This window comes from Equus quagga, chromosome 5 (assembly GCF_021613505.1).
Source record: "Equus quagga isolate Etosha38 chromosome 5, UCLA_HA_Equagga_1.0, whole genome shotgun sequence".
Classification (NCBI taxonomy): Eukaryota; Metazoa; Chordata; class Mammalia; order Perissodactyla; family Equidae; genus Equus; species Equus quagga.
Window position 1 is genome coordinate 119,248,383 of NC_060271.1, and position 25,583 is coordinate 119,273,965.

The 25,583-nt window shown below is 35.7% G+C and overlaps 1 protein-coding gene across 10 annotated transcripts in view; it reads right to left on the reverse strand.

Annotated features, from left to right (window-relative positions):
- Positions 1 to 25,583, reverse strand: part of NCOA1 (nuclear receptor coactivator 1) — a 250,473-nt gene that overhangs the window by 99,860 nt on the left and 125,030 nt on the right. For 2 of the 10 annotated variants that reach the window (XM_046661261.1, XM_046661262.1), the window contains one exon: positions 6,372 to 6,528. The exons of the other annotated variants lie outside the window; for them this stretch is intronic. The gene's annotated coding sequence lies outside the window, so the exon portion shown is untranslated. The remainder of the gene's footprint in view (positions 1 to 6,371; positions 6,529 to 25,583) is intronic. 10 annotated transcript variants of the gene reach the window in all.

A 25,583-nucleotide genomic window follows, 5' to 3' on the forward strand; every position in this document is an offset into this window, starting at 1 on the left:
TTAAAGACAGTTTATATTAATTGTCATTTTTCTTGTGTGTGAGCCATACTTTTTTGTTTCTTTGCACGCTTCCTAGTTTTTTGTTAAAAACCAGATATTTTGAAGCTAAGGACTGAACAAGTATTTCCCTAAACATCTGGAAACAAAAATTCTCTCTGAACCCATGAAGCCAGGGACCAACACTCAGATGGTGGTTATCCCTGGCCCAGAGAAGAGCTCCTGCCCCCATAAGCCTCTGCCATAAATGATCTGCCAATATCTCAACCACTATGGCCAGGAATAAAAAGCAAAGGCAAAAAGATGGATTCAAAGCAAAGAGTTCTTTAAAATAAAGACATCATTTAATCATATTTCACTGATTCTGTAAATATCAGATTTTTCTTAAAGTGTTTTTTGTAAAAGAAAACCTTGCATAAAGTCTTTTAAATTTATTATGCTAATAATAAAGACATTATCAAGGAGTTGGTAACTTAACTTCTAAAAGTATGTAATGTTTAAAACAATGTATTTAATAAGTTTATGTTTACTACTAAAAGGTTATTCTACAAATTAAGAGGCAATGCTTTCTTTCTTTGCAGTAATTTTTTCTAAATGGAAAGAACAAGCTTGGAAAAAGTGTAAAAGTTAATTTTTTTCTATTAACACGTATATAGAAAGAAGAGGAAAACCAAACTAGTTTTAAAACCCAATATTTTAAATTCCTCACATTGACTTTATTTAAAATTTAATTTTTAAGATAAAAATAAACATATTTGCCTTGCTAAAATACTCCTATTGTACGAATTTGTGATTGAGGAAAAATAGTTAGCATATAAAATACACATTTGTGCCAGCTATCTTATTAAAATCATTTGGCAAAAATATCCTCAACATTTCCTTGTAAATCTATGAAACTAGATGATTCTAGTATCTTAAAATGACATTGGGTAATTGTAGATATGCTGTACATTCTTCCAAAAATTACTTTTGTGTTGTTCTAACTCGTGAAAAATATGTTGGTATGCCTTAAAAAGAAAAAAAAATTAAAATCGGTTTTCCTAATTACAGCTGTCTATGTGTAAATAACAAAATATGTATTTGATATTTACTTGCATGCACACAGAACAGTTTATAACAGTCTAGCAAAGCAGCAACAGCCTTAAAAAAAACAGCAATCCCAGAGAGAAAATTAAGTGATGAAAATTTCAATGTCTGTCTCGTTCCACCAACTCCACCCTCTTTTCACAGATTCAGATACTGATGAGGAGAAAAACAGCTAGAAGCTGGGGCCAGAAGAGAATTAAGATCAGCATTAGACACAGATAACCCACAGATGATTATCCACAATCAAATAACCACATTTGTTACATAAAATTACTCCAATATCTAAAACAAAGAATTAAGCTCCTGATCAGAAGGTGTTCAATTTCCCTCAAACATTTTAGAAACTCATTTCAGAATTCAGTATGGTTAAATGCACATAGATAAACCAATAAAAGAAAAATACATATACAGAGATCTGATCTTTAATATTATAAGGTAGCAGAAGTACCAAAGTAATAGACCTGCACGGGTCAAAATAATTTGCCAAACAATGGAATTGTATCTTGAGGGCACCAGAACATGATCAAGTCAGATAAACCTCCAGTTAATTTCAGGGTCATCTGCGCAACTGGAGGAGAATGGGCATGACTAAAATCAGAACATAACTCTACATACAATCTCCATCACCCCAGTTTACAGAAAAGATACGCGCTTTTTAAAGCCCAGCTTAAAACCTAAGTCATCTCACTTGATTCATTAATATTTGGGGAAAAAACTTCATTGATATCCGTTGAAAAATGAAAAAAAAAATCCCCAAGCATTTCAGGTGAATAGCTGGTTAAATAGCATCAATATCTCCTCAATGTTAATACTAATTTATCTAGTTATAGCCCTTCTAGTACAATGCCCAACTAAAGACTCTCTAAACAATGAAACTCAAATTTCACTTTCCAATGTTCTCAACAGAATAACAACGAAAACAATGTTTATAAATTTTAAACTGGAGATGTGGATTTACAAAATTTCAGAATAAGAGGGTTCCCAGCAATTGTCATTTAGTACAGTGCTTCCCAAACTTTTTGACTACAGGCCACTTAGAATACACAAAATGCCTATCTTGCCTGTTCCCACTTTCACAATACAAAGTCAGTAGTAACAAAGAATTTTGGACGAACAAAGTTCAGAAAAGGTTCACAAAAATACATAGGCCCATTAATAAGCATTTAATTAAAGGATATGACAATATAATAATATATATTTTGTTTATGTGTTTTATATGTATTAACTCATTTATTCCTCACAATTGCCCTATGAAGTGCGTATTATTGTTACCTCCACTTCACAGAATCACTGATTGAGCTCAACGGTTTTATCTTACTAATAAAGAAACGATGGTCTGATGACAACGACGATGACAAGGACATGATAAAGACTAACACTTACATAGGATTTACTATGCGCCAGTCAAAATCCTAAACATCTAACTTATATTATTTGCTCATAAACCCTACTAATTCATTCATTCATAAAATATGAAGTAGGTACCATTATAATCCATTTTAGAGATGAGGAAACTGAGGCATGGAGAGATTACTTAATCTGCCCAACATCCTAAGTGGCAGAGGTAGAAATCATTCTTAGGTAATCTGGCTCCAGAACCTGTCTATGTTTTAACTTATATAACTAATTTACAGTCAAATAACTGGTAAATAGAAAAGCCAATAACAGAGTTCCAATTTTTTTGCTTTTGCCGCTATATTAAAATGTTTCTTCATTAGGAGTCTTTCCAGAAAAGCTGATGTTAAATTATACCACATCTAAAAATCATGGGTGGTATTTACAAGCTTCTCAAACACATGAACAGAAGATCTTTTCAATTCTTAGTCCAAACATCATGTGGTAATAAATAATACTGATAATACACCTAATCTTGACATCTTCTATGATCATTATAATATAAAACCAATTACTTCCTATGAGATGTGATTCACCTTAAAATGTAAATGTGCTATTCCTTCAACATCAAAAGTTCTGCCTTTACAACTCACACAACTCAACAACAAAAAATCAAACAACCCGATCAAAAAATGGGCAGGAGACATGAACAGACATTTCTCCAAAGAAGACATACAGATGGCCAGTAGGCACATGAAAAGATGTTCATCATCACTGATCATCAGGGAAATGCAAATCAAAACTACACTAAGATGTCACCTTATACCCACTAGAATGGCAAAAATAACCAAAACAAAAGGTAACAAATGTTGCAGAGGTTGTAGAGAAAAAGGAACCCTCATACACTGCTGGTGGGAATGCAAACTGGTGCAGCCACTATGAAAAACACTACGGAGATTTTTCAAAAAAATTAAAAATAGAAATACCATATGACCCAGGCATCCCACCACTGGGAATCTATCCAAAGAACTTGAAATCAGCAATTCCAAAAGTCCCATGCACCCCTATGTTCATTGCAGCATTATTTACAATAGCCAAGATGTGGAAGCAACCTAAGTGCCCATGAACTGATGACTGGATAAAGAAGATATGGTATATATATACGATGGAATACTACTCAGCCATAAAAAACAATAAAATCGTCCCATTCACAACAACATGGATGGACCTTCAGGGCATTATGTTAAGTGAAATAAGCCAGATAGAGAAAGACAATCTCTGTATGACTCCACTCATATGTGGAAGTTAAACATGTAGACAAAGAGAACAGATTAGTGGCTACCAGGGGAAAGAGGGGGTGGGGAGTGAGGACAAAGGATGAAATGGTGCACCTACAACACAGGTGACAAACAATAATGTACAACTGAAATTTCACAAGGTTGTAAACTACCATAATCTCAATAAAAATTTTTTAAAAAGTTCTGCCTTTATAAACCCCAATGTTTGTTCAAAAATTTCTAAATCTTGGATTCTAAGATTATATATATATACAAGCACACATACATAAAATTTCTTTCAATAATATTTAAATCATCTGTAGGAATCTACATTATGAAATTTTGGGCTCCTACTATGTTTTTTTTGTTGTTTTTTTTTTAAAACTTTTTTTTTTTTTTAAAGATTTTATTTTTTCCTTTTTCTCCCCAAAGCCCCCTGATACATAGTTGTATATTCTTCGTTGTGGGTCCTTCTAGTTGTGGCATGTGGGACGCTGCCTCAGCGTGGTTTGATGAGCAGTGCCATGTCCACACCCAGGATTCGAACCAACGAAACACTGGGCCGCCTGCAGCGGAGCGCGCGAACTTAACCACTCGGCCACGGGGCCAGCCCCGGCTCCTACTATGTTTTAACATACTTTCTCCTAAAAAAAAATCTTTCTGGGCTTTGTTCTACCAGATAAGATTCTCAGCAACAAATCTATGAATCTCCAAAGTTTCATATTATAGTCTCTTTAGAAAGGAACCTAGATGGAAAAGGCAGGCTCAAAATGAGTGCCACTGTACAAAACAGATGGCCTGTACTCTTCCAAAATGTCAGTATCATGGAAGACAAAGAAAAGCTGATAAACAATTCCAGGTTAAAGGAACCAAAGAAACGTGACAACTATGCAATTTATGGTTTTGGATAAGACAACTGATGAAATTTTAATATGGACTATATATAAGTTAATAATAATGAAAACGTTAAGTTTCCTGAATTTGATTATCATATTGTGGTTAAGTAGGAGATATATATTGAGTATTTAGGAGTGAGGGTCATGAATGTCTACAACTTACTCTCAAATGATACACCATCATTATCATCGTCATCATTATCAAAATGGTGGTGGAGGAGGAGGAGATGGAGAATTAGTAGTTAAGGGAGAGAGAGAGAAAGCAAATATAACAAAATATTTATAGTTGCTGAAACTGGGCAAGGGACATACAGGTGTACGGCATACCAATCTTGCAAATATTGTTTTTAATAAATGTTAAAGGGAAATAGAAAAGATAAAAATTTTCATTGTGACATGAAGAAAATACGACTTTGTCAGAGTCATTCACTGAACAATGAGTTAAAAGAAAAAAAAGACACACAAGCCAGAGTTCAATCACTATATTATTCTATTTTCTTTCCCTTTCTCTTTCATAAAGTCAAGGTACTAACGTTCCCTTCCTGAAAACTCCTAAAGAGAGGGCTCTCCTACATGATTAAAATCTCTCTTAATTATAATACATCTTACTCTGAAAACCTTTTCATTAATCACAATGCTTATTAACTCATTTATCTCTTCTTATTGAGAACTAACAGTCTGATTTCAAATAACACAAAACTTAAGTTAACAAATAAAACGTATCACCAGTAAACAAAAGCCAGAAATCTGATGTGTGTTTGTTCTAGAAACCAAGGAGATTTTAAAGAGAGGTAGCAGGATTAAATGAATATCTTTTCAAATCATTTTGCACCTCCAGTCCTTGCTCTCTGCCAACTGATCGTCTTGCCTCCATCTCCCAAGTTCACTGTTTATTACAAAGATAGGTACTGCTTGTCGGCCAACTAGATTTAACTGCCTTTAAGTTCTGTGATTATTATACCCCACCTTCCAAGTCGACAGCTACCACTCTCCATGGTGACAACTGTCTCTTCCTTTAAAAGTGGGTGGTGTACAGGTGGGCCAGGTATTTCTGGATGCTGATATTGTTCTTCTTCTTAATTTGGACACTGTTTACACAAATATGTTGAGTACATACATGACAACTCAAGAGTTATACACTTGAGATTTGTGATTTTTACCTCTATGTATTATAACTCAATTAAAAAGTCTATTAATTTAAAAAATTCCTGCTGGAAGTCATCCCCTTACTGATTTACCAGTTTCTGATTACTCTTCAACTTTTACCCACCATCTTGGCGTAGGCACGTTTATTTTTCCACCAATAGGCTGCTATGACCATTGTCATGTTCAAGGGCACATGAGTTCTATTCCCTCAGTTAGCTCACAGATTCTTAGGAAACAGCAACAATGTAAATAGCCCAAATGTACAAAGTGGACACTAGATAAATACATAGAATTAATGACTGGAAGTATGTTAGAAATATATGGACCAAATCTTGTAATGGTTCAGTATAGTTTTTCTGCTGCCATTTTTAATTCAGTAGAGACCTGAGGGTCTCATTGTAAGATATCAATCTAAAGCCACGTTAACTTCAATGTGCATTAAAGTGGTTTATAAAGTATAATCTAGAACTTTTCTAACACTTTCATTTAGGAATATCAGCACTTGTTTTATAACAACCTTGAAGCTTCTGAGATCAAACATATATTTCCATAAACAATAAGTCAAAAGGCAATCATTTCCCCTCCATACTTCTGGAGAGACAAAGCTCTTGAAAAACAGAGCTACAATTCCTACCTGGGTGACTTCTTTGTTCATAATGAGTCCTCAAAACAGATATGGTCAAATCTAGTGTTCCGGAGGGTAACTTCCAGTGAAATGGGGCAACGACGTTTTCCAAAAATGGTTCTAGTCTCTTCACTCTCACTTCATTTAAAGCCAATTATGCAAACAACTAAAACAAAGGAGAAGAAAAAAATAAAAGCAGAAAGGAGGTTAGATTGTCATTTCATTCTCTAAGAAATTGATAAAGCTTGAAAATGCCAGGTAAAGAAAGAAAAGGCAACTTTTAAGGCCAAATGAAAAAATATTTCCACAAGACAATGGATGAAGATCTGATTTTAGAACTGAAGTCCTTTCTGGTGAGTAAGCATGTATTGCTACTTAAGACAGCTGCTTAAGTAATACATGATTATATTCGGCCCTTAATCTTTGGAAAGATTCATTTATGTGCCTTTTAAAAACTTTTTCGGGCTGCATTTGTATGTTTATTCTTTCTACTCATAAATTCTGAATTCTCATGTTTTCAGTTTGTATTTTCTTTTTTGTTTTTTTGAGGAAGATTAGCCCTGAGCCAACTGCTGCCAACCCTCCTCTTTTCGCTGAGGAAGACTGGCCCTGAGCTAACATCCATGTCCATCTTCCTCTACTTTGTATGTGGGACGCCTACCACAGCATGGCGTGCCAAGCAGTGCCATGTCTGGACCCAGGATCAGAACCTGCGAACCTCAGGCCGCCGAAGTGAACATGCGCAGTTAACTGCTGCACCACCAGGCTGGCCCCTCAGTTTGCATTTAATTCTTTCCTTGATTATGTAATATTCCTCACTATGTATTAAAGCTACTATGATATTGTACTTTCAAATTTTTTATTGAAAAAGTGTGCAAACACTTTATATTCATAATAATTAAAAGCAAAATGTGTTGAGCTCTGGTTCCAGTAATGATGGACTATCTTGTATTGGACTGACTTGTCCACAGATAACGATTACTAACTCTGGACAAAATATAAAAAATAACTGTTCAAAGACATTGAAAAGTGAAAAAAAAGCAGGCAAAAATGTAGGAGATTTGATCATTGAAAGAAAGGAACCACAATGGATGACATATACACTTATAAGACTTTCCCTTAAGAGAACTCCTCCCAGTACACCCCCTTAGGAGGCTAGACCTAAAAGAGAAATCCAGTCTCATTGTCTGAAGCACTAGAGAATGTAGTTCAGAGCTGCCAGAAAGCTAGGTAATAGGAGGAGAAAATCATGGAAAGAAGAGTACAGTAAGGAGGGTGGGGGAGGGGCTCCAATCTGTACACAAACGTTCCTCACACCCTTGGCTGATTCCTGACCTGCTCATGCACAGAGAGATTCTAAGTAGCCCAAAAGAAGGCAACAGCTGGAAGATGGAAAAGCTGAACAGAGATTTCAGCTGCTGCCTACCACAGGGGAGACATAGCTTGGATTTTGAACCCTGCCAAGTTAAAAGGGCTTGGTGAATACAACAGGCTTCTCATAGAAACCACAGACAGGCCACATCATAGGAGTAAAGACTATCCCAGGACTACGGATTCTCCTAAATCTAAGGGCACAACTAAAATACATCTGATGCGACAAAGTATAAAAACCAAGCCTCCAATTTCAAGAAAATCAGCCAGTAGTTTTTTTTTTTTTTTACTTTTTATTTTGAAATAATTATAGCCTCACAACTTAACAAGAAATTATCAAAGCAGAGAGATTCCATGTATGCATCACTCACCTACCCCACAATGGGGACATCTTATATAACTACAGTGTCTTACCCAAACCAAGAAACTGATTGGCTCAATACAATTATCTAGACTATACACCTTATTTGAATTATCTCAGTTTTTTTATGCACTCATTTTTTTGAACATCTTTGTTTATGATTCTATGACATTAAAATGCGCATGAATAGATTCATATAAACATAGCACATCTGAGATTCTCTTTTGCTGTTTATAATCACACCCTCCTCCTTCTTCCTCAACTCCTGTCAACCACTTACCTGTTCTCTATTTCTATAATGTTATCACTTTGAGAATGTTACACAAATTGAATCAAATAATATGGTAACTTTTTTTTTCCAGCTGAGGAAGATTTGCCCTGAGCTAACATCCATGCCAGTCTTCCTCCATTTTTCAGTATGTGGGCTGTCAGCACAGCATGGCTGCTAACAGAGTGGTTAGATCTGCACCCGGGAACCGAACCCAGGCTGCTGAAGCAGAGCATGCTGAACTTAACCACTAGGCCACCAGGGCTGGCTCCTGGAAACATCTTGGATTGGCTTTTTTTACTCAGCCTAATGCCCTTGAGATCCATCCAACTTGTGTATATCAACATTTCATTCCTTTGTATTTGCTCCATAGTATGGAGGTACCACAGTTTTTTTTTCACTGTTTACCTGTTGAAGTACATTTGAGTTGTTTTCAGTTTTGGGCTATTATGAATAATGCTGCTGTGAATATTTATATTCAGGTTTTTGTGTGAACCTAAGTTTTCATTTCTCTAGGATAAATACCCAGAAGTGCAATTGCTGGGTTGTATGGTAAGTGTATATTTTCTAGCCAGTAATTTAACTGTCTACTAGAACAAAAATCAATACTCTTCAGAAAAAGATATCCACAATATCATCCACACTATCATCCACAATATTCATCACACAACAAAAAATTACCAAACATACAAAAAAGCTAGGAATTGTAACTCAAGATTAGGAGAAAAAATGGTCAATAGAAACCTACCACAAGATGATCTAGATGTTGGAAATAACTGACAAGGATGGTAAAGCAGTTTATTATAACTATGTTCAAGATGTTACAATGAGTAAGATCATTTGTCATCTGGCAAATGCTGGCAACAAATAGAAACTATAAAAAAGAAATAAATGGAAATTCAAGAGCTAGATAGTTCAATATCAAAATTTTTAATTAACTGGATAGGCTTAATAGTAGATTTAAGATGGCACAAAAACAAGTGAGTAAACTTGATGTCAAAACAATACCCAATCTGAAGAGTGGACAAATGAAAAGAATTAAAACAAAAGTTGCTTTTTTGAAAAGATAAAAAAAATTGTAAATACTTTAGCAAGACTGATCAAGAAAAAATGAGAGAACACAATTATAAATATCAGAACAAAAGGAGAGATATTACTTCAGACTCTATTGATATTATGTTCTAAACCATACGATGCAAATCAATTCAGTAACTCAGATAAAATGAAGAATCCTTTGAAAAACAGAAATTACTAAAACCACAAAAATACTAGAACGTTATCTACTAAAAAAATTATTTTGTAATAAAAACACAACAAAACTCCAAGCCCAGATAGCTTCACCAGTGATTTCTGTCAAACATTTAAGGAAGTAACGATAACAGTCTTACACACTTTCCAGAAAACAGAAGAGAGATATTCCCCAACTTGTTTTATTAAGGCAAGCAAAACCCTAATACCAAAACTTGACAAAGATATTACAAGAAAAGAAAGCCAGCCTTATGAATACAGATGCAAAACAGCAAACTGAATCCAGCAATATATCAGAATACTCCATGATCAAGTGTGGTTTGTCCAAGGAATGTAAGGTGGTTTAAAATTCAAATATCAATTAATGTAATTTACCATATTAGAAGAATAAAAAGCAAATAAACATCTCAGTAGATACAGAAGAAGAATCGGACAAAATTCAGCACCCATTCATGATAAAATTCCCAGCAAGCTAAGAATTAAAGGGAACTTCTTCAAACTGATAAGGAGGATCAATGAAAAACTTACAGCTAGTATTTTATGTAACAGTGAAATATTGGGAGGTTTCCTAATGTGAAAAACACAAGAATGTCCACTCTAACCACTTCTATTCAATATTATAATGGATGTACTGAACGTCCTACTCAGTGCAATCAGTCAAGAAAAAGAAATAAAAGGAAGTTAGAAATAAAGAATTAAAATTGCCTTTATTCATTTAAAAACTGATTTTTTGGTATATAATTCTAAAGAATCTGAAAAAAATTCACTAGAATTACTAAGGGCTTTGGCGAAGATGTAGAACACAAGGTATACAAACATCCACTGTGTTTCTGTAGGACCACAGCAAACAACTGGAAAAGAAATATAATCTTATTTAGAATAGCACCAAAAAACAAAATACTTAGGAATTAATTTAACAAAAGATAAGCAAAACCTACACACTTAAAATTATAAAACACTGCTGAAATGAAAAAAGATCAAAATAAATAAGTAAAGTGATTAAATATGTTTATGGGTTCAAAGACTCAATAATGTTATGAAGTCAATTCTCCCCAAAATTAATTCACATATTCAAACGTAAAATTAGTGGTTTACTTTATACATATCTAGCGCATTTTACTATCAATAATACAAATCTATTTTTGTTTTGTTTTACAATATATTTGTAATGGTTTTTTTAATGCTTGTCTTATAGGCTTTTGCTTTTTATATAAAATCTATGTTTTTCTAAATCATGCTTTCCTCCAGTTTTGAATTCCATACTAAAGCGGAAGATTTAATATTAGAAAATTAGATGATCTTATCACCTGGACCCCAAAGTGCTTACCTCTTATAGTCCCTCTAAATTAAACTAAGAGTTTTTTATATTTTCAAGACTTTTTTTCTTTCCTTGACTTAAACCCACAATTCAAAAACTCAAAGAAACTTGAACCAGCTCTTTATACTGACTTATAGCCAAAACTATGAAAGAAAGGGATTTATAGTTAAGTTAGCCTAACTTATATTATATTTGGTTGGACTGTTCTCACTGTATATGCCTAGTTTATTTGAATTTGTAATAAACTTAGTGCCCTAAAACATTTCTTACAGGTTGAGATTCCTCCTGATTACTACTTTGTATGTTCTTTCATCTGTGAAGCATGATATCCTTGGATTTTCCCTAGGTAAATCTGTGTAAGAATTGGTAAGTAGTGTTTGACTATGACAAAGATAGCATTGCATATCAGTCATCCACAAATCCAGGTTCTGTCAATATTTGACTTCCAAGGAAGAGCACTTCCTAAAAATCAGTTGTGTACTGAATCCTGCAGGCATAATTGCCAAATAATGCCACTCTCTTCTATAAAACCTGAGCATTCTTATGGGTGCTTTTTGAAAACCAGGCAGTAACTGAAGCCAGATGAATTCCTGTCAATGATTTAGGGTCTGAGAACAGCTTACTAATACTGATGGATTCATGGCCAAACATGCAAGGGAATATGGGAAGATGCTGAAGGGTAGGCTGAGCACAGTCACTCAGGGACTGTATGAAGATAGAGAAGCCCAAGATAAATCCACATTCAAAAATACAGGTAGACAATGAGAAGTGAAAAATACGGAAACCAAGAGAGAGGTGATGGAGAACCAAAGAAGACAGGAGGAATAGGAAAGAATAGGGATAAAAAGAACAGTGCTGAGGATCTGATGCGTGATTGTTATTATGAAATCAATAAGCTTATTATTCTTAAAATAGATCTCTCCAGTAATTATTACGTAATTATCTGTGCTATTCATAGTTCAGTATTTTAAAAGTCTTTCCTCATCACCTCTCCCCTAGGAATCCAGAATGAGAGATCTGATATAGATGATACAAACTCCTAATAGACCCCAGTGACTACTGGGCATGGCTGGAGGGCTCCAATTACTAGTTCCAATTTTCCTCTCATGGGCAAGGCCTTTCTGTCTTCATTACCTGTTTCTAACGCTGGATTCTGGCACAAGTGCTGGCTAATGCAGCATCTCAATTCCTCTAATGTAATTATTAAATTATTCAATTTAATTCCTTAAATTCAATCTGATTGAAGAACCAGACAGGGAAGCAAGGTGATAGAAGAGTATCTATACTGCACCAAGCACAGAGAGAGAGTAAAAATGAAATCTATAAAACACTCTTCCTTTTGTTGTCTTAGAGTTAGGCAGAAATGCAGGGTCAGGATTTAAAAATATAAAGAGAAATAGAACAAATAAATATCTATGGATCTACCACCCAGAATTAATAACAGTAAACATTTTTTATATATTTATTTTCTCTTTAAAGAAATAAAGCATTATCAATAAATCAAAAGTCCCCACACTCACACACAGCCCACTCTCTTCATTCTCCCTCCCACTGACAGAGATAACCATCATCACGAACTTAGTAAATACCCTTCTGCTTATTTTTTAAAATAATTTTTAGATTCATACCCATAGAAATATATCCATAAAACAACACACACTGATGTTTTATGTTCTAAAATATACATGTTTAAACTGCATATTTAAACTACACATATTCTGCATTTTGCTGATTTCATGCGTTATGTTTTGGAACTCTATCCTTGCTGAGGGTATGTGTGTTTCATTCATAGCCTGTATGTGAATATACCACATTTTAGCCATTCTTGTATTTAAGTTGTCTATAAATTTTCATTATTACAAATACTGCCTCAATGAGTGTTCTTGTAACATGGCTTCTTGTTCATATTTCCATATGCACAAGTGCAAGAATTTCTAATGGTGATATCCAGAAGTGGAATTTCTGAGTTGTAGCATTTGTATATCTTCCACTCTACTATTTGTCCAATTGCTTGCCAAAATGATTGTTTCACACTCCCACTAGTAGAGTATGAGAGAACTATTTTCTCCAGGTTCTTTTCAACACTTGATATCACCAGACTTTATTTTTTTAACCAATCTAATAGTTGAAAGAGGGATCTCATTTCAACTGGCATTTCTCTGAATATTATGGAGACTGAGCCTCTTAGCTGGCTATTCGGACATCCTATTCTTTGAACTGGTGTTGGTCTCTTTTCATCCATTATACTAAGGACTCAATAGGCACTTTGTCTTAGTTCTGGGAAATTTTCCTGGATTATACTATTTATTCTTTTCTTTCCTTTCATTTATTCTGTTCTTTTTGGAACTCCTAATAATAGAAAGTTGACCCTCCAGGACTCATCTCTTTATTTTCTTTTATCTTCTCTTTATCATTTCTTTGCCTTTTTACTCTACTTTCTAAAACATTTTCCTCAATTTATTATCCAATACTTCTGTTAAGTTTTTCTTTTCTGCTATATATTCTTAACTTATAAGAATTCTTTGTTCTATGAATGCGCTTTTTACAATATCCTATTCTTGCTTTATGGATGCAGCATCCCATGTTTCTGTAGTATTTTATAGACACACATATGGTATATGTATGTCTGTGTCTATATGTGTCTATATATGCATATATATCTATACATGGCTGGATATGTACATATATGTGTGTGTGTGTGTGCACATACACATAAAATTTTCTTGGCTGCATGGTTTGTTTTTTCCAAGTTGTTCTGTGTTTTCTATTTATTTATTTTGGTTTCTGTTATTCATAGTAGATGCTTTCCTTAGATGCCTGATGGTATTTAGTTGTTTGGGCATAAAAATTTTATTGAGGGGCTGGCCCCGTGGCCGAGTGGTTAAGTTCGCGCCCTCCACTGCAGGCGGCCCAGTGTTTCATTGGTTCGAATCCTGGGCGCGGACATGGCACTGCTCATCAAACCACGCTGAGGCGGCGTCCCACATGCCACAACTAGAAGGACCCACAACGAAGAATATACAACTATGTACCAGGGGGCTTTGGGGAGAAAAAGGAAAAAATAAAATCTTAAAAAAAAAAAAAAAGTTTATTGAAAGCTCTAACATGTACATGGGGCTACTGACTGTGACCTTCACCACAGGGCAACCTACCCAGGTCCTTTGTTAGGGCTCAAATATTGATTTAAGAACCTGGCTCCCATTATCTACCACTTATTTACCTATTTGCCCAACACCTGTAAACATATAAAGTAGTTTCAGAATTGTTAACCTGCACCCTACCAACTAGAGTACAGTATTTACGTACAGTTCTTTGTGCCTTTAGGTTTTTCTTCTTGAGTTGGTCACATTCTACACAGAAGATTCTTCCTGTTCCCTGCCTGGAGGATAAAGGCCTTAGTTTGGGAAGCCAATAATGAGAAGAGGGCAGGGGCTTTCAGCACTCAAAATGCCAATACTCACTGAATTCCCCTCTACCTTCAATGTGCCTGGTGTCTACTAGTCCAGGGGCCATGTTTTAACCTAGAGAATATACTCAAGTCTCCCACCCGTCACGATGGGAGCAGTGCATTAGCAAAATGACAAAGAGTGAAGGAGACCCAGACATCTGTTTCTTAAGTAGCTTTTAAAAATCCTCCTTACTTTAGTCCCCTGCCCTTCTTCACCTCCAGCTTCAGAGTTACACAGTACTACCACTGCCTTAGGTCTTTGAAAATTCACCAGTACAAAGTCAACTGACCTTTAGCTTTCTCCACTTAAAACTGGACTTTCTTAGGTTTAATAAGATTGTTACTATTCTAGCTGTTTTCCAGGCTCAAAAATTTTGCCATATTTTCTCTCATTCTTCTACATCTCTGGATTTATGACTAAAAAAACAAACAAAAAGCCCAACCCTTATTGACTTTATCTTTGCTGTTGTTTAAGTAAACTGTGGTTTGGGGAGGGAACAATATTAAAGTGTGCTTAACTTACCACTTTTACCTGGAATCAAATACTGTTATTATTTCTAATATTTTATTTGTTTATTTTTAATCTTCCTGTTATTTTGTAATCTTTTAAAAGTTTTACTTCATGTATGTTATTAACACCTTAATCTTTTTGAGAATTTTAAAATCCATCATCCTGACATTCTCAAGAACCAATTAGCAATAGAAATTACTCAGTAACATAAAGAATTACATGAGAGAAACAGAATCAACAATAGGCAGCAAGGGCTATACAACAAGTAATCAGGAAAGTTTAAGAAAAAGACTGGCTTTAGACCAAGGGAAAGCCTCTCCATACACAGGAGCTGATGCCATGGATTGTGACTTGGAGGAAGCAGAAAAAAAAAAATCCATCTTCTGTTAGCAAGCGTCACCCTATGAGATGAGTGTCAAAAGCAGCTGTGGTCTAATGTGCTCTTCTCTATGAGGAGGTAGAAGAAACTCCCAAACCTCTAAGGGCTGTCGATTCTCCTACCCATGTACACTGACTATGAAGTGTGATGAAAGGAACTTGTTACTAGTAGCACTTAAAATTACAATGTTTATACATTAATTACTTTAATAAAATTAGCACAAATTCAAAGTTATTTTCATTATAACATGACTTTAACTTTTCTTCTCTATGATATACTTTTTGATGAGGAAATGGATAATATTAGCCAAAATTTCCAGTGTCCTAGGACTAATAGCTTAGGTTACCTATGCTGTCATCCAGTAGTAGGTTGTTATAAATAAATCATTAACACCAGTGACAATTATAAATCATTTTGGTTACATGGAGTTAAGATTTCATAGTATCGTCTATGTTCTTATTGATTCTACCCCAAATAAAATTTAAAAAACCAGGAGGCATTTAAAAAAAATTGTGTGAAAGGGGCCAGCCAGGTGACATAGTGGTTAACTTCGTGTGTTCTGCTTCAGTGGCCTGGGATTCACAGGTTCGGATCCCAGGTGCGGACCTACACACCACTCAACAAACCAAACACTGTGGTGGCGTCCTACATACAAAACGGAGGAGGACTGGCACAGATGTTAGCTCAGGCCCACTGGTCCTTAAGCAAAAAGAGGAAGATTCACTAAAGATGTTATTTCAGGGCCACTCTTCCTCACCAACAAAAAAAAAAGCATAAAGGACTAAGTTTTTTATTTCTTTCAAGATTTTCATGAAAGAACAAAGAAAGGATGATGTTACCAACTTTCCTATTAGTGATGACACAAGAGTCATGATCTCCAAATCAAAGACAAAAATGATTTAAATGAAATTTGAAATCAAGCCATCTATGTTAATGTTAAAACAACAAAATTTAGGGGCTGGCCCCGTGGCCAAGTGGTTAAGTTCGCACCCTCTACTGCAGGCGGCCCAGTGTTTCGTTGGTTCGAATCCTGGGTGTGGACATGGCACTGCTCATCAAAACATGCTGAGGCAGCGTCCCACATGCCACAACTAGAAGGACCCACAACGAAGAATATACAACTATGTACCGGGCGGCTTTGGGGAGAAAAAGGAAAAAAATAAAATCTTTTAAAAAAAAAAGTTTATATATTTGACTTCTCGATAGTATGTAGCTGCTTTTTCTTATTAACATTATTTGTGAAGAGTAGGCCTAGAAAAAAACAAAGACTTTAAAAATAAAATTATTTATTTTTTAATAGAATGGCAATATTTACTTACTTTTCCTTGTTAATCTTTAATTTTTAGAAGGCTGATTTCATTGTTCTTACAATAATGAAATGCTTTTACGAAAACTTTGCAATCTCTCTCCAGAAAAAAATTTACTTCTTCACACAATCTTTTGGGTGCCTTAAAAAACCTTCGTAAATTCATGGGTGTTGTTAGGAGACAAAATTGTATTATATTGGAAAGATATGAAAACCTTTGTTCCGTGGTAAGAGCAAGAGCTCCAGGAGGATTCTAGCTGAGAAATAAATCTTGGTAAGTGGTAACAATTCTACCAGTGGACCAGCATTAAAGAGAACCACAACCCCAAGGAAATTCGCCGTGCACATGTACAACAAGAGATCTGAAGAAAAACGTTTATGCTAGCAATGCTTATAAGAGCAAAAAGTAGTAATAACCCCAAAGCCCATCAATAATAGAATGGATTAGTAAACTCTAGTATACTGATACAATAAAACCTCACACCAGCGAAATTAACTGAGCTTTCTATTCTCATTTGCCTACAGATAACCACATTTCCTTCTTACAACTGAGGGAGTATAGCACTACTGTGAAAAGTATGGATTCCGGAGCCCAACTCCACCACTACTAACTTTCTGACCTTAACCTCTCCATGCCTCGGTTTCCTGGTCTACAAAAAGCAGGATAATACTTGTACCTACTCAAGAGTTGTTAAGAGAGTAAACATTTAATATTGTTAAGTTACTTAAAAACAGCACCCGACACATGGTAAACACCCTGAAGTGTTAGGTTAATAAACAGACCATAGCCAACTAAGTTTAGTATCTCTTCTACTTGGCAGCCACCTTTCTAACAAATGAGGGCAGCCATCATGTTTTCCCTTAGTTTTTGCCAGACTTGGGTATCATGCATTTCTTTAATTATTTGCTTGAGTAATATACATTCAGGAAATTTTATGTACCTTCATGTGGCTTTTTGTTTTTAATTCTCATTCTTCTTCTAGGGAAATACTGATGCTTAAATTCTAAGATTTTTTGTTTTTGTTTTTTGCTGAGGAAGGTTTGCCCTGAGCTAACATCCACTGCCAATCTTCCTCTTTTTGTATGTGAGCCACTGCCACAGCATGGCCACTGATAGACGACTGGTGTAGGTTCGTGTCCAGCAACCGAACTCAGCCTGCCAAAGCAGAGTGTGCCGAACTTAACCAACAGGGCTAGCCCAGTTAATTCTAAGTTTTAAAGATAAAATAAAAATTTTTAACGTACACTAAGAAGCCAATCCATAAGTGCCTTGTGGTTTCTTAATTTCTATTTCTTATCTCACTTTTCAGAAAAGGCAGATAACCTTAAAACCAAAATTGTGTTTAACTGCCTGCATATTAACTACTAAATCTAAAACATTAATAACTCTTAGATCCACCATTACATTTACATTAAAGAGATAAACACTGAAAAGTCTGCACTAGTGGATTTCAATACTACTAATTCTGGATGTAGTATAAACACATCTATTTTGGAGACAAATTATTCTCAAAAGAATGCTCCTAGTATTTTTATGCTCTACTCTAAGCTCCACACCTGCAAACATCTACCTAATCATTAAGGAGTTCCAAACTAAACTCCTCCATCTTCCTTGACTCTTCCCTATCTCCCCCAAATGGCACCTTCACATCCACCCAGTTGCTGCTACCAGAAACGCAGATATCACCCTTGAAATTTTTTCTACTCTCATATCCTATATATTCAATAATTAAGCCCCAACTAATGTGTTTCAAAAATAAATCATCAATCCACATACATACAAATCCGATATTCCATTCCTGCTTACACCTCTTCCATGAGGTTTTATCTTATTTATAATAAAATCCAAAACTCATGACACAGCCACTCTCCCCACAACACACTACGCTTTAGCCACAGTTCTTTCCTCAGTTCCTCCCTACTCCCAATCTTTTTTCCCCACTTCAAGGCCTTCACTACAATATTTTCTCTACCGTGAATAATTCCTCCTATCTTCCTAACCTGCCCAATTCCTATTCATTGTTCAAGCTTCAGCTAAAATTCTACTTCTCTCACCCTGGTAATCTAAATCAGCTCTCCATTACGCTTTCATAGCACTTTCTACTTTTGCTTCTTAGAATTTTTCACAATTTTTATTTACATATTTGTTTGTGTGATTATGTGCTTACTGCCTATCTCCCTCACTAGATTGTAACCTCCCAGATGGATATTCTTTTAACTGGCACAGAGTAGGTATACAACATTTTAAAAGGTTAATTTGTGGAATTAGTGAACCTGTTCTAATTCAACAATGGTAATGCAGTTCAAAGCTCAAAGAGATTGTGGATCATTGGACTGGTCAAAGGACATTACAAATCGTTCTAAAGAAATCCAAGAACAGTATCAATGGCATGGGGGGGCATACTATTATTAATATAAGGGAGTAGGCACAGATTTGGAGGTGAGAACACAGGGAGGAAAGAAAGCTGAAAGTAGTAAAACTGCTAGATTAGTCTCTACCAACTGGAGAAAGCCCATTTCTGTGGCATCATTCTGCAATATAATTTCTCTCTCTGTTTTTGTCACAAGGCAAGAGAAAACACCAGGGTGTTGGAGAGAGTCCACATTCAAAGAGCTAAAAATGAAATGTAACACCTAAACTATAAGCATTTAGTTCCTTCCTAAAGAGCAACTCAACTAAATCGGAAGGCAGCTGTTGAGGACTAGCAGCACTAAGCTGTTCTAAATCTCCAAAACACCACACTGGGATGCTCAGATAGGATTTTAATTCCCAATACAGGTTTTATACGTGTTAGAAGATGACATTTTACCAAGGCCTAAAACAAAGCAAAGGTTAGATCACTTCAGGTAACAGTTAAAGTTACCAGATGGGTGTTTGTAACATTTCTACATGCAGCATCTACCTACTCCACACACGGTCAACTGATAAATACAGTCTTACTCCTTCTTTGTATCTCTCAAGGGTAGCAAAAAATAGACACTCACTAAAGTTAACTGATAATATTATTTGCATCTAGATATTTCTACTTCTTTTTATGATATTTCTAAATTACATATTATCTTTTAAAATAGAGACGTGACCAGCAAATGTGCTTAGAGGTCCTAATAAGTAATCCTACTTTTTGGAATACAAAGTTATAATCATGTAATGAGGTGTGCTAATCTATGGTTACCTTTAACTATCACTTTCCACATAGTGATATGCACAGTATACAGCGTTGGGGGGTGGATGGGACGAGGAGTGAATGATAACCAGAGCCTTATGACTTCAAAAAACAGGTAATAAACCATAGTACAGTATTTTAAAGTCAAATTATAAAACGTTTTATTTCTTTTACTCAGTGTACATCATTTCTTTTGTAATGGGCAGAGTCATTCAGTCCTGAAATATTTAAGAGCCCAATATGTAGTAAGCACTATACCAGCTGCCAGGGTACAGCAGTGAACAAGAGTATGAAGCGCCTACTCTTTGAAGCTCACATTCAACCAGAATGGAAAGATCAGTAAAGAAAATTGGATACTTTGAGGTAGAGAGTTACTAGGGGAGCTACCTTAGATGGAGTGATTAAGGAGAGTTTATATGTATGGGTAACATCTGAGATGAGACCACATATAATAAAAAGAGTCCCAAAATTATTTCAGAAATGAATGATTTCATAGTATTTATGCAATAAGAACTCAGCAGAAAGAACCTCTTATCCTCTTTCACTAATCTTGAACTTCTCATTACCCATAGGATGCCTATACTTGTAAATCCAGGCAACACTAAAAATTTAGTGGGGCAAAAAGAAAATATTCATCACATCATTCAAAGTCCTTACCAGATACACTGTTATCGCTAGAAATCATACTACCATTTTCCCAGTTCTCTAGGTTCTTAGAACTGTTCAAGTCAGCTCTCCTTCTTGCATTTCCTATATTCAATCTATTAAGAACTCCTGATAATTCTTTCTCCTCCATTTCTATCAAACCAGCATTTTGTTCAGTTTTTCAGAATTATCATTATACTCTATACTGTCAGCAATCCAAGTCTGAGGCACCTTAGCAGCCATCTCTACCCTCTATCCTGGGTCTGCTTACACAATGCATCCTGCTAAATAATTCTCCACATCCCCATGTTCACAATGTCACACCCCCAGTCACCATCAACAGTGCTGTCGCGTGGTGTCATAAGAACTCACACTCCTGTTACCTAGCATTCAAGGTCTCCTATTATCATAGCCTCTAATAACAGAGCTTAAAAATACACAAGACAGGGGCTGGCCCTGTGGCCAAGTGGTTAAGTTCGCGTCCTCTGCTGCAGGCGGCCCAGTGTTTTGTTGGTTCGAATCCTGGGTGCGGACATGGCACTACTCATCGAACCACGCTGAGGCAGCGTCCCACATGCCACAACTAGAAGGACCCACAACTAAGAATATACAACTATGTACTGGGGGACTTTAAGGAGAAAAAGGAAAAAAATAAAATCTTTAAAAAAAAATACACAAAACATAGTGACTGAATTAAATGGAGAAAAACAAATACACATTATAATTAAGGATTTTAACACCCCTCTCTCTGAAAATGATAGAAGCAGATCCCTCTAAAAAAAAAAAAATCAATAAAGACTTAGAAAATTCGAACAGTACTATCAACCACCTTGACCTGACATTTTTAGAACACTACTGTACTGTAGCCCAAAAACTACAGAATAAATATTCTTTCCAACTGCATGTGGTACTTTCACCAAGAGAGACTATCTGTTGATAAGTCAAAATAAATTTAAAAGGATTAAACACATCAGAATGTTATTTGAACACAACTGAAATAAATTAAAAATCAGTAAAAATAGGATATTTAGGAAGACTTCCCACCCAAATGTTTAAAATTATACTTCTAAATAATCCATAAGCAAAAACTTTTTAAAAATAAAAAAGAAATGTGAAAATATTTCAAATGGAATGACAATTAAAAAATACATCATACAAGAATTTGTAGAATATAGCAAAAGCTGTGTTTATAAGGGAGGGAATTTTGTAGGTTTAAAAAAATGCTTAAATTAGGGGGAGAAAAAGGTTCTTTAAGGTTCTACCTTAAGAAGCTAGGGAAAAAAAAAAGTAAAGTAAACCTAAAAAAAAAAAAAGAACAGAAATCAATGAAAAGGGAAAAAAAGGGAGGAAAAAAATTAACAAAGCAAAAGTTAGTTCCTTGAGAAGATCAAAAAAATTTATAAATCCCCAGTTAGAATGGCCATAACACAGCCTCACTTTTCCTTCAACTTTGTCTGAAATCACCACGCCAGGCATCTTCCAGACTTCAGCCACAAATGGTTCTCATCCTCAGTGCCGACCTCCTGATCTTCAGCAAACTATGGTTCCTGGGCCAAATAGGGTCCCCTGCCTATTTTTGTATGGCCTGTGAGCCAAGAAGGGTTACTACATTTTTAAATGGTTGAAAAAAATCAAAAGAAGAATACTAGTTCATAACACAAGAAAACTACATGAAATTCAAAACAAAATTTTGTTGTAATAAAGTCACACTCATTTGTTTACTTATTGCAATAAATGCTTTTGTACTGCACTGGCTGAGTTGAGTGGTTTCTGTATTACCAGCAATGCCTAAAATATTTACTATCTGGTCCATCACAGAAAAAATTTGCCAAGCCCTGCTCTTTACATATTCCTCCTCCTCCTCCTCCTCCTCCTCCTCCTTCTTCTCTTTTCTTCTCTTCTCTGTCAATTCATGCATCCACCCCAAGAATCAGCTCAAAATCCACTTATGAGATTTTACATCCTTGAAAAACACTCTGTTCAAAGTCTTCTATATAGTTTTGTAAAGTGCTAAACACTTTTTGTGGTGTGTATGTTGGTTTCCTCATTTAGCAGTGAGTTTCCTAAGAAAGACTGTACCTACTATCCATCAACAAAACTCCAAGTAAATAAGCGAGGGCTAAGGAAGCTATCCCAGCCTCCTCTCCCCTGAAGTAAAGACCAAAGCAGGAGGGGAGGGAAGGGAGAGGAGCACGGATCAACTGGGAATTGAATACGCATCCATTCGTAGCTCTTATTTTTTATTAAAGAGAAATACAGAAATTTAACCTGTCTGCTGTCTTAAAATAAAGGTTTATTTTATCTGATTTACAGAAGAACTACAGGTATATCTCGTTTTATTGTGCTTCACTTTATCGTGCTTCACAGATATCGCGTTTTTTATAAATTGAAAATTTGTGGCAACCTTGAGCCGAAGAAGTCTATTGGTGCCATTTTTCCAACAGGATTTTCCAACTTCCTGTCTCTGTGTTGCATTTTGGTAATTCTCACATTTCAAACTTTTTTGTTATTATCATATTTGTTATGAGGATCTGTGATCAGTGATCTTTGATGTTACTATTGTAATTGTTTTGGGGCACCACAAACTGTGCCCATGAAAGATGGCGAAATTAATCGATAAATGTGTGTGTTCTGACTGCTGCACCAACCAGCCATCTCCTGTCTCTCTCCCTCTCCTCAGGCTTCTCTATACCCTGATGCACAACAACACTGAAATTAGGCCAATTAACAATCGGCAATGGCTTCTAAGTGTCCAAGTGAAAGAAGAGCTGTACGTCTCTCACTGTAAACTGAAAGCTAGAAATGATTAAGCTTAGTGAGGAAGGCACGTCGAAGGCTGAGATAGGCCAAAGGCTAAGCCTCTTGCACTAAACATCTAGTCAAGTTGTGAATGCAAAGGAAAAGTTCTTGAAGGAAATTAAAAGTGCTACTCCAGTGAACACAAGAATGATAAGAAATTGAATCAGCCTTACTGCTAAGACAGAGAAAGTTTTAGTGGTCTGCATAGAAGATCCAACAAGCCACAACATTCCCTTAAGACAAAGCCGAATCCAGAGCAAGACCCTAACTCTCTTCAATTCTATGAAGTCTGAGAGAGGTGAGGAAGCTGCAGAAGGAAAGTCTGAAGCCAGCAGAGGTCGGTTCATTAGGTTTAAGGAAAGAAGCCATCTCCATGACATAAAAGTGCAAGGTGAGGGAGCAAGCGGTGATTGTAGAAGCTGCAGCAAGTTATCCAGAAGATCCAGCTGCAAACAACAGATTATCAATGTGGACAAAACAGCCTTATAATGGAAGATGATGCCATCTAGGACTTTCAGAGCTGGAGAGAAGTCAATGCCTGGCTTCAAAGCTTCAAAGGACAGGCTGACTCTCCTGTTAAAGGCTAATGCAGCTGGTGACTTTAAGTTGAAGCAAATGCTCATTTACCATTCTGAAAAGACTAAGGCCCTTAAAAATTACACTAAATCTTCTCTGCCCATGCTCTATAAATGGAACAACAAAGCCTGGATGACAGCACATCTGCTTACAACATGGTTTCCTGAATATTTTAATCCCACTGTTGAGAACTGCTGCTCAGAAAAAAGATTCCTTTCAAAATATTACTGCTCATTGACAATGCACCTGGTCATCCAAGAGCTCTGATGGAGATGGACAATGAGATTCATGTTGTTTTCATGCCTGCTAACACAACGTCCATTCTGCAGCCCACGGATCAAGGAGTAATTCTGACTTTCAAGTCTTAATGTTTAAGAAATACATTTTGTAAGGCTACAGCTGCCATAGATAGTGACTCCTCTGTCGGATCTGGGCAAAGAAAATTGAAAACCTTCTGGAAAGGATTCACCATTCTAGATGCTATTAAGAACATTCACAATTCACAGGAAGAGGTCAAAATATCAACATTAACAGGTAAGAAGTTGATTCCAACCCTCATGGATGACTCTGAGGGGTTCAAGACTTCAGTTGAGGAAGTAACTGCAAATGTGGTGGAAACAGTAGGGGAACTAGAATTAGAAGTGGAACCTGAAGATGTGACTGAATTGCTGCAATCTCATGATAAAACTTGAATAGATGAGGAGTTGTTTCTCATGGATGAGCAAAGAAAGTGGTATCTTGAGATGAAATCTACTCCTGGTGAAGATGCTGTGAAGACTGTTAAAATGAAAACAAAGGATTTAGAATATTACATAAACTTAGTTGATATAGCAGTGGCAGGGTTTGAGAGGATTGACACCAACTTTGAAAGAAGTTCTACTGTGGGTAAAATGCTATCAGACGGCGTCGCATGCTACAGAGAATCATGAGTCAACTGATGCAGTAAACTTCATTGTCTTATTTTAAGAAATTGCTACAGCCATCCAACCTTCAGTAACCACCATCCTGAACATCGAGGCAAGATCCTACACCCGCAAAAAGATTAAGACCCGCTGAAGGCTCAGACGACAGTTAGCATTTTTTAGCAATAAAGTATTCTTAAATTAAGGTATGTACATTGTTTTTTTTCTTAGACATAATGCTATTGCAACTTAATAGACTATAGTACAGTGTAAACGTTACTTTTAGATGTACAGGGAAACCAAAACATTCATGTGACTCACTTTATTGCGATATTTACTTTATTGTGGTAGTCTGAAACTGAACCCACAGTATCTCTGAGGTATGCCTGTACTTGCTTTATGATCAAGTATAGGAAATAAAAATTTACTTAATTAGCAACTAAATTTTTCCTAAAATTAATATTATATCACAGTCCAGTCTTTCCCCTAAATCAGCAGTTCTCAAATTTTTTGGTTTAAGGATGTCTTTACATTTTTAAAAATTATTGAAGACTCCAAAGAGGTTTAATGTCTATGGGTTATCAATATTTATTGTGCTACAAATTAAAACAAATTTTTGGAATATTTAACAACCCATTTTTCTTTCTTTACTGCAAATATATAGCACTGAAGAAGACAAAAACTTCACATATAGTTGGGTACCGTTGCCTTGATTTATGGTAAGTTACCATCTTTACCTTCCATTAATTTTGCACTCTCATTGCAAATGTCTACACATTAGAAAAGGCAAACATCTTAGCATTATTAAGAGAACAATTTGGATGTTGTGGACCCCATGAAAAGGTCTTGGGTACCCTGTTATGGATTTAATTTTGTCCCCCCAAAATTCATATGTTGATGCCTTAACCCCCAATGTGACTGTATT